Here is a 15329-nt window from a genome sequence, read left to right as displayed (position 1 = left end):
ACAGATATTTATTCAAGTTATTTATTAGTTATTTATTATTAGTTACAAGAACAGACATTTATCAAGTATGGTCTCTTTATCTTGACGCTTTATGGGGAGCTTTTCTGCAAACGTGGCACGGGCTACAGAGAAAATTTTAAGTCTTCGGATAAGTGCATAATCTCAGACACCTTGTCCTTTAAATACTAGAATAAGTAAATAAATGTACAGCTTGTGGCGCAAACGGTAAAAAATATATAAAAAGGCAACTGTGTGCTTAGCACTAATCCACATGATGTTGCAAGTTTAGTTGCAGCATATTAACAATATCAAACGTGTGTCTAAATACACGTTTTACTATTTATACGACGCACTTTTAGGATGGTTTTCTTTTTGACTCACGTCGTAATTTCAAAAGTTAACGCTTCATTAATACGGCCTTCTCATGGGTTCTTACTGTTTGTTATAGGTTCGGGACATTAGTTATTCTGGTTGTATTTCTTTGTTTTGCTATTCAGAAAGTTTTTATACCATCATGTGAATTTTTTAACTCATTTCTTTTTAGCGCTAGCTTAATTCGATATCTAATTAACGTCTCTTTATTAAGATAGTTATTTATCAGATATCTAATTAGGTCTCTTTTTATTATTATTGTTATTATTATCAAATAGTGCGAAAGAACACCTTGTGTACCAGCCAAGTGGAATGCTCCCAGTAGAATTCAGGTTTTATGCAGTAAGCTATGAGACTCACATGCTTCGCGTTACAAAGTAGATGGCTAGAAGTTCTCGCGTGAATGTTGAACGATCGTACATGATAGCTAAGAGGATACATCGAAAGGATTTCAGAAAATTTCTAGAAGCACCCCTCTCCCCTGAAGTTCTGAACAGTATAAACATCCTCGTGCTAACATAGACTTGAGTAACTAGTCCTTTTAACTTAACGCGTTTCTATTCTGTGCATTGCCTTGCACTGAAAAACAACAGACCAGGCCACCCTAATGGAGGCTTCTCCGTTTTTACAATCATAAGATACGCGACTTTACGTCGTGCTTAGTGGAGATTAACGTCATTGTCTTAGGTAGCCATTCACTAGGTCTCGTAGCAGCCTATGTTCGACCAGTTGATTTGGGAACAACGTACGTAATGGTGAAGTAATTCGTCACAAGACTGAAAGAGTTATTCTACCTGCGAGCAATTTCAACGCCTGCTTCAACTAGCCAAATTCACGTTGCACTAGGTCTTTTCAAAACACGATCGGGAGCTATAATTGCAGAATAGTGAGTCTCACCTCGGCACGACTCCTCCAGGACATTCGGTTATCTATATATTTACGATGAATATAACCAGAGATAATGTGAAGCTCTGAGGTCAAAGCCATTCACTGTGCGCGGGCACAAACGTTTGTGCTCACATACCGATAGAATCCATTATTCAAACTGCATCTGCGCGGACAGTCAAACGTCAAACCCCGTTGCGACGGCTAGACGTGGGTAAGCTCCTAGAACGCACTCACTAATTTCTCCCTGTACCTGACACGCTGGATACCAAAACTTATTCCCAGTATCGTATTGAAATTCCCTAGCCTATAGTATTTTTTTTACTTATAGAAGCGTAGACCGTGGTTCAGCTATACTTGCAGCCTTGCTCGGGAGGCCAAGATGGCATTCAAGCTTCTAACCGAGTTGTAGCCGAGCTTGAGTTCTCCCTTGTAGCCTCGCCTTTTAGAGCGATCAATACCGCGATCTCAAGATTCTCTAACAAGACTTCATAGCAAAGGGATTCATGTAAGGTTTTAGGAGCCTACGTGGCAAGAAAGCGTTGTCCCGATGGAGCCAGTTGAGTTGCGAAGAAAAGTGATGTTACAGAAACGGCGTGCAGGATTCTGATGGTTGACGTCTAGAGAGCACTGGTCGCGCCGCCAATCCGCCCCACTTCAAGGCGGCTCCCTGGCTCAAGAGAACAGTTCAAGCTCACTTCAGTTCTCCATCTTGTTAAAAAACGTTTCTGATCAAATAAAAGGGCCGAGGAAAATGTGATGTGCGGTTCGGACAGGTTTTAAGTGCAGCAAGCTCTAACCCGGCTCCACGCGGCAGTTTCAAGTAAACAAGTTCAAACAATTATATCGTGTCAGAAGTCTCCTTCCCTAAAAAATACTGGAACTACATTCAGTGATCCAGAATCGCTACGCTGTGTCCTCGCCGCTGCTGTCCGAAAAGCTGAATTGTCGCTTTGGGCTCACGGTGACAAAGATTACTGAGAATTTGCTTGCTTCAGATTCTATGAAAAGTAACAAATGCAAAGGGGCGAACCGATTAAACAGACATGTTATCACTCGCTTTGCCTGCATGGGTTCTGTCATAGACACTGAAAGAACTCAAATTTCCACCAGCCCGACGATACATGCTGGTACTCCAGATGTGGGGGAAACTGCGATATCTATCGTGCTGTTCATTGCCATTTTAATGACGTCGGGCAAATGTTCTAGTCAGCTTTGTGAGCACAAAGTGTTCGAAATGGTTCTATACACTTTCTCTGGCATTGGGATTTTGTGTTCTTTACTTGTATATATAAGTAAAAAAATCGTATATAGGATTTTTTTACTACTAGAAGCAAAGGTAAAAAAATTAGATGTGGTTTTTTTTTGTTTTAAAGAAGGCTCATTTTCGCATACATGTCAATTTCTACGTTACGATAATGACTGCGTAATCTATCGAACACATGCATACTGCAACTTACTTCTTCTGATAATGCTTTGGCGTCTTGTTCAGGCATCTCTAATAGCGCACCTTCTTGTGTCTTTCTGTGCCTAGCGTTACAACTTATTGCTATCTGTTGCAATTGTTTTCAGTTGCTCTAACTAGTAACAACAATTCTGTGGTAGTTAGTCATCTCAGTCATCAGAGTATGTGTTCTCAGTTAGTAGACTTGAAGCACTAAAAACAGACTGGCACGATGTAAAGTATATCGAAAGTAAGGCGTTTTCAGGGATCAATACAAAAATACATTAGCAGCAATGACTTTATACTGGCAATAACAACGTGCGTTCATTTGTTCTGAGAAAAATACCAACCGCGTGGTATTATTTTTATTAGCAGATGATTAGCAATGTACCGATTTTTCTTTTTTTACAATGTAGTCTCTCATACCGTGCCGCACTAGTGCATGGTATTAAAGTGCTAATTCTTTAGATCACTTACTGATTTTTTTGCCATTTTTTATGTTCTCTACTTAATTGTCTTCAGCTTACTTGCACTATTAACCCATTAGGTAAACCATCTGACAGTGTAATGTTGTTTTACCTCATGTTCTTACTTTCATAACTATATAAGATGTATTTAAATGTTGAATATGACTTGATGTATTTTCAACTTTTAGTTAATTGTTGCGACAAAATACAAGGGTATACTGTGCAAGTTCCTGTTAAGAGGAGATCTCTATATGCATGAGGTGGTGTCGAATTAAATCTTTTTCAGTACTAGACGGCCTGGTTGTAGAACTTGAAGACCAAGCAACTTTCCAATATAAAAAATCCAACCGTTATTGAGTAAATCGCCTTAAATAGTCAATGTGGCATTGTGCTATAGATAAAAAATAAACTTCCTCAGGGGAAGGAGTATTCATCTAGGCGGCCCTGTGTTGCGCGCAGCTTTCCCTGAGGCGAAAATACAGACCTTGAATAATATACATGTATAAATATAATGTATACTTGGAAACGTGTTCAAACGTGCAGTAACTATAAGGTATTAGCTATATTTAGGGCTAAATTATGTTTGCGATAGTTGTCCGTTGCAGTACGCCAGCCTCGTAAGCGGAATCAGCCTTTTATCATCATCATAACAGCGATTATGATTAGATAGATGTACAGTGAACACATCGTTAGTGTGTGTGTTTTTTTCCATCTGCACGTCGTATTGCCCAGAAAAGCCGACGCCGTCACTTAATAATAACTACTTTTTTCTTTTTTACAAAAATCGAACTATAGGGGCTGTGCTTAGACGTTTCTTTAAAGCCACATTGATCAAACTGACCTGTCGAAATCCACGTTAGTTTCTAAAAGCTGAAAGTAAGTGGCTTTGGTGAAGCCACTTACACGTACTTCACATGAAATTGCTTGCCTTATCGGAAATAAACTTTCAAAGGACGTATATCACAATTTCATTAAACATATCGTTAACATACCGTACCAGTTTATACCCCACGCACATATCTCATTATCAAACATGTAATTCAATGATGAAACGTAAAATTCACGTAAGCTCTTCGTTTAAAGACTGTGAAACTGGTTGGACAGTTCCTAAAGTTTTTGGTGTGCCGATTATTTGAATTTGCTGCTTCCGCAGAGCAGCCGTACGGCACAGTTCTTATTCACACTATGCATGTCGTCATCGGTGTTTACCTCTAGACTAGAAGGTCTTTGGGTTTACGTAACACAATGAGGCTGGAATGTGTACGTCAAAACTATCGGATACAACCTTAATGTACGTTCCAGCAGCCATGACGGTTGATGTGTAAAAAAATTTTCGAACTGCAAACAGAAAAAACGCATGAACCCTGAACAGCCTTCGCGACACACAGCGGTTGTGAGGTGAGTGTATACATATATATATATATATATATATATATATATATATATATATATACGTTAATATGCAATGTATGTACAAATAGGTTTTGCTCATTTAAAAACGTGCCCAGACAATCTAGTCCTCATCAAGCTAAAGCTGCTGGGAGCAGACGAAGCCTTTCATCTAAGGATACAAGTATCAAATGTGACAGTGTTCTCATTCTCAGATGCCCATTTTCAGAGCAGATTTCGTGCAGCAGTAAAACAAATTTAATAACATAAAATATGCTGAAACAAAGTGCGATTTCGGAGAAGATGGATGAGAAGTGCAATTTATATGATCGGTGGATGCAGTGACTGCGTTTCTAATAGCATCGTCATTACAAAGGTCGTCGAATAATTTCTCGAGCGGCTGTTATCCCAGTGCTGGATATACAACGGAGGGTTCATCGTTTTGAATCGCAGTGGTAATTGCAGTAAACGAGTTGGCTGTTCCTTAGCTGTCTACCGTAATGACCTCCGTGCTGGTTTACATGAAACCTGTGTCTAGCCACCTTTCGTTAGTATTTGACTTCCAACAATAGACGTGTGATACCTTTGTGGGGTGATTCTAATTTGCCGGGCGCCAGTTGCCGTGACCGCTGTAGCAGTGTTTATTGTCGACCGCACGATTGTAGGCCCGGATTTATTTGATTGGACTTCGAATGATTCTCTTGACCACACTAGCGCACAGTTCGAGAACGCTTGTCTGGCTGATGTGCAAGTTTGAACTGGCACGTTTACAGCAAGCGGTCACACCGTGTACGCTTGCTGCTGCTGCCACGTATGTGATGATTGTAGAAATTGACCAATCGTGTTCACTAGCGAGCTGGTCACCTGACGAAGTACCTGTTGATGGGAGAAGCGCTGTCGCCGATCGCGTGTCCATTTGACCAGGTGTCATTTGAGGCTGAAAATAGGTTACTGCAGGCGTTATCGACTGGGCGTGTGTCACTTATGATGTATACAAGAATCTTGGGACATATTTGATGTAGGTCACATAAGTGGTGAGGCCTGTTCTCCCGAAACGGGCCCTGGTTTCGAGGCCATAATGGCTTTCCAGGATTGCATAAGGGAACTGCATCAGACATAACTGTTTCTGGCATTACGCGTAATGGTAATTTGAGGCTCCGAAAATGGCTTTACCTGAATATTTGTCGTATGTCAATCTGCTCGCATGACTTCAGCCGCCTTGCAGAAGATCTTTTCCGTTTTATGGCGGGCGGTAGTCCTTCATTTGACGTACTGCGCGTCGGTAAACTTGTCGTCGAACACGGTGCAGAATTTCCACTACTGCGATTTATTGCGTATGCAACATTCGCCCAGCGTGCTGCTTCGTTCGCCGTTGGTGACGCTTTCGAAATTATGCCATAGTTGTCAAGTATTATACTTTGAATATGTAACGATGATAGATCCGGCAGTGCTTTCCAACGATGGGAAAAACCTATAAAACATCGGAAAACTGCACCAAAAAAGATGCGCATTTCATCGGTTAAGTTGAGTATTGTTGTGTTAAACTAACTATGTGTTAAATTCCGTTAGCTTAATTAGAGCTTTGACTGATGGCTATGTCAAGCACGAAATGGCATGTGCGTCAATAGGCAATGACGCGTTCTTCGAAATAACATTTTACTTGGGCTCATTACCTTTAGAACGTACCATATTTTCTCTTTCAATCTTGAGTGTACATTTACGTCTTATGGGGTTCTCGACTCAGAGGCACAAAAACGAAGCAATAGAGGTTTATCGCCAGGCAGGTCTTATTATCGCAAGCAGTGGCGAAATTTCAGGCGACACTGTTGAATAAGTGTCCATATCTGCCGAGCAAATGATTCAAAGAAAAGTTAAAAATTGTACGTACAGCTAATTGCTTTGCTTGAAATGGTGATTATTTGATACCTGTACTTAGACCTCTGGTCACGGTTCGATTCATACCATTGACAGGAAAAATTCTATGACGTAAGGCGTTCGGTGAAAGCAACATGTTTTCACTCCGTTATCGCTTTACAAATGAACTTCATAAGTACAAGTAGATCGTTCCGGCCAAATAAGGACGATAGTTAATGTAGCTTCATTATCGATATATAATAACGAACTTACAACGTCAAGTTCGTTATTATATATCGATAATGAAGTTTTCTCATGTCCGTTTCAACCAGTATCAACCTAATATAACTTCTTTGAATCATCTGCACCTATGTCGCAGTTTACCAAAGCTCTGAAGTAAAATTCGTTCACGATTTTCATCAAAGTGCAGACACTAGAATACTAGGTCTGCTGATTTTGGCAAAAAAAAATTTCTTTTACTACCATAGACGAATGTTCTTGCATCAGAATTAACTTCAGCTTGATGGCAAATTGTTTTCTAAAGGGAGCATACAAGTCGGCTTGTGTACGGTACCCGTCCAGCTTTTAAATCAACAGTAGTATGGATAGGTCGATAAATCGGTTTACCGGTTCCTAGCAGAGTGGACGTGAGAGTTACTGTGAAATGGGTCAGAAATGGCGACCCTTCCACAAAAATTGCATATTTGCATAGTACTATCTTTACACTCGTAAATACCTGGTCTATATTTATAAAATGTCTACAAACAGTGTTTTCAATTCAACACTTAGAACCACGACCGATTTTTCTTTCGAATCAGCGTGTGAGAAAACCCCGCTTGGCACTACCAGCGTCCGTATACAGCCGGGCTTTTGACCTTAAGCACACGCATCCGTGCACGTCAATAAGTATAGATTCCCAACGCCCGGAAATTAATTAGCGAGTTACATAGACAAAAACAGAGTTCGAACGAGAAACAGCTCGGCAAACTTCTGCATTTCCTATACGTGTACCACTTCTACTGGGCAGTCACCGCGTCCGTTGCTCCTGTAGCGCGGTTGTTTATCCTCACAGCAGCTCGTAGACACCAATGTCGCATTATTTTTTCTCGTTATCGTGGTCACCATCGATTGCCATCATTCCATTTGTATTTTCAATTCACTACAATATTCATCCACTTAGTCCCTTATCTATTTTATCCAGGCGCCGCGTATCGCTTACCAGTTCGAACTCGTCTTCGTCGCAATAGCCAATTTGACTAAACCTAGCTAAACGTCCAGCCGTTTGACGCCACAGCGACGGGGCGTCCCGATCATTGTCTGAATCAGCCGACCGCCGTCAGTACAATACTCTGACTCTTGTGACACTTGGTGGGACAGCCACAGGGGGACCTCACGAGGCGCGAACCAATTGCTAGCAACACCCGCAGCAACAATGGGTCAACTTATACTTTGGCAATACTTCATGCAGCGAAAAAGGGAGCCACATTGGCTCCGACTCGGAAACAATTTCTCCGGGTTAAGGTTTGCTAAACGGAGAAGCACTTACTCAGGTTCCGATCGATGCGACAAGCTTGCCGCGGTACTTCCGATAACCGGGAGAAGTCCCTGACAGGTTGCTTGTGAGTTCCGGTTTGTTAAGGTCTGAGCGAACTGTAAGAGCAGAACCAGCAGCGGCAGACGGCTCGTGTTAGAACTTGCGGTAATCTGAGTAGTTACTGGGACACGCACAATTGAGACTTCGGTTAAATGCCAACCTATGAGCGAGTTTAGACGTTTCTCTTTGAGCTGACATTAACGTATGCATTATAGTATGGTTCGTAGCGGAAGTGCAAGCTATTCCGGAAGAATACAAAATTGTCTTACGAATTAATCATGCAGTAGGGCGGTAGTAGCATGCGTTTCTACATGTATCTAGACAAAAATGTTGTACAAAGAGGAGGTACTGATAGTTTGTAATTTAGCAATAGGCGAAGTAATTGTGGCAAAAAAGTCATAGAGGACAAATCAGTGGAAACGCGGCTGGTTTTAAAACCGATCTTTTGTTGTTTGCGTTGCATAACTCGATTTCGCAGAAAAACAAGTGTGAACATATAGCTCAAGACTGACGACTTCTATTAACAATCTAAGAAATGTTGAATTTTTATGTTAACACTTGTCAAGAGAGAGTATTTTGTTTAGCTGATTATCAAGTAGACGCTTCTAACTGCGACAGGAATCCTGGCCGAAGCAAAGGCAATTCGTGTTTACAAAACCTTAAAGGATTTATTACTTCGATTTATTTATTTACACCGAACGTATATAGCTAACAACTTCCTCCAAAAACGTCATGTTTCACGTATACGCTTTCAGCCGGTGATCAATCCACGAGAGGCAACATACAAGGTGTTCAAATATATGATCCTACTAGCCAAAACCAGCAGATTAGTCAGAGCTCACTCCGTGCGCTCTCGGTGCTGCTCGGCGACCGCCACCTCTATTCCCATTGAGTTTGCATCTTTCCAACCCAGCCAGTCAACATGTACGATGCCCAAAAGCATTTCCGATTGCAAAGGTAGGTAACGTTTGCATGCATTGCGCGCGTAACAGCGAAAATGTTTATAGTGATGACGAACACTATTGATATTGATTGCATTTGATGAACGTATAATTTCTATATAATAAAAGACGTATATGTACAATCTGTAAACTGTGTATTTTCTTCAAGACGGATTATAATTTACAACGTAACCATACAACTTAATTGTAGTTTATATATGGGGGATCTGCGTATGGATATAGGATATTCAATTTTTAGCGACAGACTCGACGATCGAAGGTCGATGCCTAACATCAATGGTCGATTTGATACTCCATGCTAACATCTGTGGTATAAAATCACGGATCACATTAACACAACGTTTAATTCGGATTTGGACGTTTCGAGAGTGTTCATGTTTTTCTGAGTAAACAGAATGTAAACGTCAATTGGTGATGTTATGCTTTGAAAGCGTTACCGGCGAACTTGTATTTTGGTCACATAATTAGAAAAGCTAATTTTCTTTTCCTGTAAATGACTCTGGCACTTGTCCAGAGAATGGGTGCCGTTCAGGTGAGCAGCGTTCTTTAGCATTACTAGGGTCAAAATGCGCCCTGATGAGCTTGGGGTAAGTGGATAAGACAGGGTTAATTAGCTTGACACCACCGTAAGAAACGGGCCAATAACGAGAGCAGACGAGTTGCTAATGGTAATTCTGAACTGCACATTTCCTAAGGATACTGATTCGCCGAGACGACTATACTCGTAGAGTGCGTCTTAAAATTATGGCCGTTCATCAAGTTTGTTTCCCGAGGGCATTTTGAGGCTCTAAAATTCTTTGAAATATACCAACAGATTTGGTAATTCCTTTGCTACAGAGCTATACGATCTATGAATTGAAGAACACAACAGCGCATCGATGTCAAAATACAGACATAAGTAAAAACGTTAAATATTTCTCTTTTTTTTCTGCTGAGAACCAAGTGTCTGGTGTATATTCGTAATAACAAAAAAAAACAAAAAAAGAAAAAAAAGTAACTTTGACGAGACAGCTCAAGGTATCAGTATCAGCGTTAGCTAAAATTCTCTTTAATATTTGCGGGTTAATATGTGAAGGCTGTAATTTGCTTTTGACGAAAAGACCGAATATACTTACCTCATCGTTAAATGAAATCTCCACAAAATCATAGATATTCAGGCTAACCACTGTTTCGCATAGCGAATCTATTTAAAGCTTTCTATTCACCGCCAATGCTTGATAACGGGACCATTTCATCTCATTGGGAACGCTACGATTTAGCTTTCTCCGCTGTTAATGCGTCCGAAAGAGTCTGAATGAAACCTCTCGGATATCTTAGACGCACTAAGCCGAATGGTTGCTTTCTAGTGAGCCATGTATCTGTTGGCATCAATAATTCAATCAACATTTTCATAATTCATCAATACAGTTCAGACAACATTACATCATAGCTGATAAATTCCATCTCTTGCTATGTTCTCGTTTGTTTTCTGTTTTGGTTGAAGTAGTGAAGTTCACCTGGTCGAAGCAGTCGAACTGCTATTTCAGCAGGTACTATGGGGGGGCAGAGCTGAGGGAGAGGAATCAACCGACACCGCTATGTGAGCTTTCTTTCCGAGGGGGGTATTCATGAGGCGATGATCACAAGTGAGAGAAGTTCAAACGAGAAGAAGCTTCAGCAATACGATACGACACCTTCTGTCGATGATATCGTGTGTCAGCCTCCGTTTGAGAAGTTAGGAGATGCTTAGAAGTTAGAAGAACGACGTTCAGAGACGATGAAGTTGTAAAGGTGGTCACGTTAAAAGGTTAGGATAATAGTTCCAGTGCAGGGAAATTCGACTGTGTTTTGTCTTTATATTCTTTATAAGTAAGCAGTGTGTCACAAGAATGACAGGTTAACCGACATAGGTTAGAAGGGACGTGCTGGTTATAAACGCTAGAACTCCAAAAAGCTTACTGGGCACAGATTTGGAGAATATCGATAGTAAAGCGAGGCGTAACCTGCAGCCACTTTTAAAAGAATTAGTACATCAACATGTGCGACGCTTGATTTCTTTCGGGTCAGAGTTTGTTGCACTCGGCTACTGAGCAATTTCCCACTTCGAACCTCTTAAACGAATATAATAATGACACAGCGCTCTCCAACCATTAAATGCGAATTAAATTATTAAGATGATTGACAACAACGTCTCCTTGCATGTTCTGTGCTCTAATCTCGACAGATGACTGTTGCTCGGCCGGACCGAAGGGCTTTCTATTTCAGGGGGAGGCAGCTGCTCTTGTGATTGCACAGGCGGAAAAAGTTAAGGTGGGGGGCATGTGGAAATCTCAGTGTTTATAGGGACTACACATAAAACATATCAAGCGGGAATCAGAGTCAACAACGGCAACCGAGCGACTATCAGTGACGTGGTTAATCCGCTACTGATTGTGGTAGTACAAGACAGCAGAAGCGCACGTAACAGTAAGTACATATTTTTCGAAACGGTTTGGAATTTGTTAGGTAGGGAAGTATTATCTGCGAAGCATGATAATTGTCTCTTGCTTTTAATCCAGTTAACAGAAACACAGCGTGTGGGCTAAAAGGCATGACCTGTCTGCTAAAAAAGTAGATACGTCTATGGTGGTATAGGTCTTTGAAGCTTGCTACACAACAAAAAAGCCCATTGTCTTTGAACTCAACATAAATCAGTTAATCTTCGACTGCTAGAAAGGTACCTATACGTTTTAGATGTCGTGTATGATCGGACCCACTTTCCCTGACACAATGAATTCCATGGAGTCGTTTTGAGACATGTTCTGTTTTTTGTTTTTCAGGCTTGATGAATTTACGATAAAGTCGTAAAGGGTGACTTATCACTGTTGTCCTTTGGCGGTACGTAATTCAGGTATGTACGTGCATGTCGGAGTACATAGAAATTTCAGTAAAGGTTGTCTTCCATATGTGATTTGCTGCTTCGGCATTACAAGCAATGACCTCTTCAAAAACAGTGCCCTAGTTCGTTACGGAATAAATCTTCTAATTTTCGATTTGCTAGAACTTGGAATTTTTAGGTTCGAAATAGAATGGTAACTTGACGTCACGGGCTCAGTTTTGAGAAATTTTAATAATTTTTTAAATGTGATGTACATGTTTCATAATTAAGGAGCAGGTTTCTCTGAATTAGCATCTTGCTCTAGAGCTAAACCAGAATTTTTTTCTAAATTAATCATGTTGTGTTAAATACCAATAAAGGCTCAGTCGGTATTCAGCTGTTTTTTGGAAAAATACGTATGCATGACTTTGTGATTTTGCACGACAGCGAAGCTATTTACTACCATTTCTTCCACTGTGTGTGATCGCAGTACTTCCAGTGTCCTCAAATTTGACAGCAAAAAATTAGGCGCAAAGAAGTACCTGCGGATTCCCCAAGAAACAACCCCCATATTTAGCGAAGCAGATGTTTTGAAACCTTTGGTCTTGAACAGGAAGGCATCTATAAGACAACAATGTCAGGATGGGCTAGAAAGTTGACTGTTTTAAATCATTCTCTTGTCCCTTTGCTTCAACAATGAGTGACGGGTGTGTTTTTAGCCTTATTAAATTACAGTTGCTGCAGGTTGTAACATAGCAAGTCAGAAAAAAATACGCAGAGAAACATCAGTTTTTTTTTTATCTGGGTCGTAAAGCAGGTTACAATAATTTGCAGGCAGAATGTGAATACCAGATAGACATTGTGATTGTCTAGTAAGAAAAGCTGTGGTGGCTAATGCTATCTAGCAGCAAGCACACAATGGCGGTGGAGTACAACATCTGGATTTTATTTTGAATTTAATTAAAACCTATGGCTTCGTTTTCCGGTGACGACAACTACTCTGCCGACTATAATGTTTACAAAAGTCATTTACCTGAATACAATTTACGATCATTCTCAAGCACATCAGGCTGTGTTCGTGACTGGGAGCAAAAGGAGATTAGTTAAACTGAATAAGTTGCTGGTAAGTTATTGAATAATTTTTTCGACTGCCCGGATTGACTTCGACTCGTGCGTGACCCAGAGCTTTGTGAACGTGACAGACATTCGAAGTATATTAAGAAGGCGTACGGCTTATGACTCTGTTTCTAGTCGAGGTGTGTAAACAAATTCTAAATAAACGCTTGATCTCGGCAAAAATTATATGAGAAGTAAGTAGCATAAACTAGGATGAAGTAGAATTTCACAGATTGCTATGATCCCCTATCCTGAGACCTCTGAAGAACCGAATATCGCTTTCTTCATTACTAGCCCGTACTGTTCATGTAGTAAACAGTATGTGAGTTTTGATAACCTACTTTTCAATTCTTTTCATTTGCCACCCGCCCGAGCCTCCAGGGAGAATGAAGACAGCCCTTGATACGGTTTTGCCGTGCTGCTCTCAAAACCGTCATCAGCAAACCCGACTTGCACGTAGGTAAAGTATCCTGTTCACTGAACCCGGCAGTAATACCCAGGATCATGGTGTATTTGGGACCGTCTATCGATATCATGGGTTGGGCGTCGAGCCCGTTTAAAATAGCCTTTTTGATCATTAGCAATCAAATATATTTAATATGCGCAACCTAATTTAAATAGATAATAAGTCTTTGTTGTATTGCACGATGGTATAGCCAATACAAAGACGCGTTTATTTAACAATAGTGCATGCTAACTTGTCACCCAGCCATCACAGCGTTCGTTAGATTTTTAAACATTGAAAATAATGTGAGACATCATCACCGTAGTGACAAAACAATAATGTATATACGAGGTAAGATTATGTTCGTAACGAATTGGTATAGCTAGCTGAGGCGGTCTATAGACTTGAATGTTTTTGCTTCGGCGGACATCCAGGACCAAGACCGCAATCAATTGTTTTTAAATTTATTTTCAGGTGCCGTTACTTTGACCTAGGCGAATAGGAAGCTAGGGCTATCGGGAAAAAAGCAGCGCATCTATCTAATTTCGTCTCGTAGCAAATATTCTACGCTGCGCTGTACACAAAGTTCGTATGGTAGTATGACAGGAGCTCTGCCACGAGCTCACTCTTTCGGACAAGTACATAAAACGGTTTAATAGTATTTATTTTTATAGGCGTATCATAACGGCAATGTAGCCAATCAAGAATATCGATTATTAGAGAGGAGACTTTGTGCCATGAAGCTCGAAAATTGTACTCGTGTCCAACCTAAAATTTATGTACTGCTGATGTCAGTCGCGTTACAGCCAAGCAACATTTTGCTATTTGCCATCTTAAAAATCGAAGTAGTCGGCTAAAATCTTATTCATGCTAAAGCCTGAAAAACAGTGGTAAAATGTATCCTGTGTCAATGGAAAAAGATATTGTTTAATAATAATACCTACGTTGTCCGTATCACTAACCTCATTCAGAGTTCTGACCATACAAGCGTTCTTTGAGTAGATGTTTGCTCAACAGCTTTCGATACACATATAAATATGTCATTCGGCGACGGCGTGAGACACTTCATCGGACGGCTGGCTTCCAGCACAAAACGAAATGCGTCTCTGCCTGGATTCGATCCCGCACTACTACTACTACTACTACTACTACTACTACTACTACGTCGCTAAGCGTAGCTAGCGATATGTTGCCCGTTAATTTTTCACGGGGATGAAATTAATCTATAATTATTTTTTATCGATATGAAAAAAACAGTTTATAAGCAATACTATAATTTTCTAAATAATTAGGAAAGACTCTTCATGAAGACTTAACTATGCTATAGGTGGGACACATCCTTCGATACCCTAAAAACAAAATCAGCCAATCTGATGTCGATAAGTTGTCGAGGCCTAATCGTTAGCGAAATACCCAAATGGAACTACTTTTGTACTGCTTATGATCTGCTCTCGTTGATTGTGTTACATTAAAACCTAGGGAAGAACATGTTGAAAAGCAAACATAATATCATTTGCAAATGGTATTTTGTGCACCCAATTTTGTGTAAGTTAGTTTACATCTAGCTTGACAAATGATTCACTGATATCCTTGCTGCTAGCTCACATAAGCACATCGTAAAAGTCATATATGTCTGTATGTTTGTATAATCTATAGATTTACCTCGTCCAAAGTCCAATATTTGATGGTAAGGCATAAGCTATGCTAGCAGTGTTGGTGTTAGGGTTGAATTCTCTAAAGATACGTTCCACTAAGTTCTCCAAAATATCCAGTAGGAGCTATTATACGCACGCTTAGCATCCACAAAAAGATAATGAGTTGTTACTTGCTGTCTAATATTGTTGCATCACAGAGAGGCATGGTTAAAAGCTAGATGCGTCGATCGTAAAAAGCTAAAAAAATCATGGAACATGTTTTCCTCATGAGGATATACGAATCGTAGGCGCCTGATTCAGTCTGTGGACT

The 15329-nt window shown here is 40.4% G+C and overlaps 1 long non-coding RNA gene across 2 annotated transcripts; it reads right to left on the bottom strand.

Moving 5' to 3' along the window:
- Window positions 1-3028: 3028 nt before the first annotated feature.
- Window positions 3029-14414, bottom strand: LOC111263146 (uncharacterized). Of its 2 annotated transcripts, none has more exons than XR_002682058.2 (4): window positions 14327-14414; window positions 7958-8061; window positions 5731-6046; window positions 3029-5494 (listed from the first exon to the last, which is right to left on the bottom strand). It is a non-coding gene; the product is annotated as an uncharacterized LOC111263146 (long non-coding RNA). The 2 variants fall into 2 exon arrangements; XR_002682059.2 differs by lacking the exon at window positions 14327-14414 and adding an exon at window positions 10083-10443.
- Window positions 14415-15329: the final 915 nt, after the last annotated feature.

The sequence above is a fragment of the Varroa jacobsoni genome, unplaced genomic scaffold (genome assembly GCF_002532875.2).
Source record: "Varroa jacobsoni isolate VJ856 unplaced genomic scaffold, vjacob_1.0 scaffold_738, whole genome shotgun sequence".
NCBI classification, from domain to species: Eukaryota; Metazoa; Arthropoda; class Arachnida; order Mesostigmata; family Varroidae; genus Varroa; species Varroa jacobsoni.
This window is presented reverse-complemented; position numbering and strand designations above follow the sequence as displayed.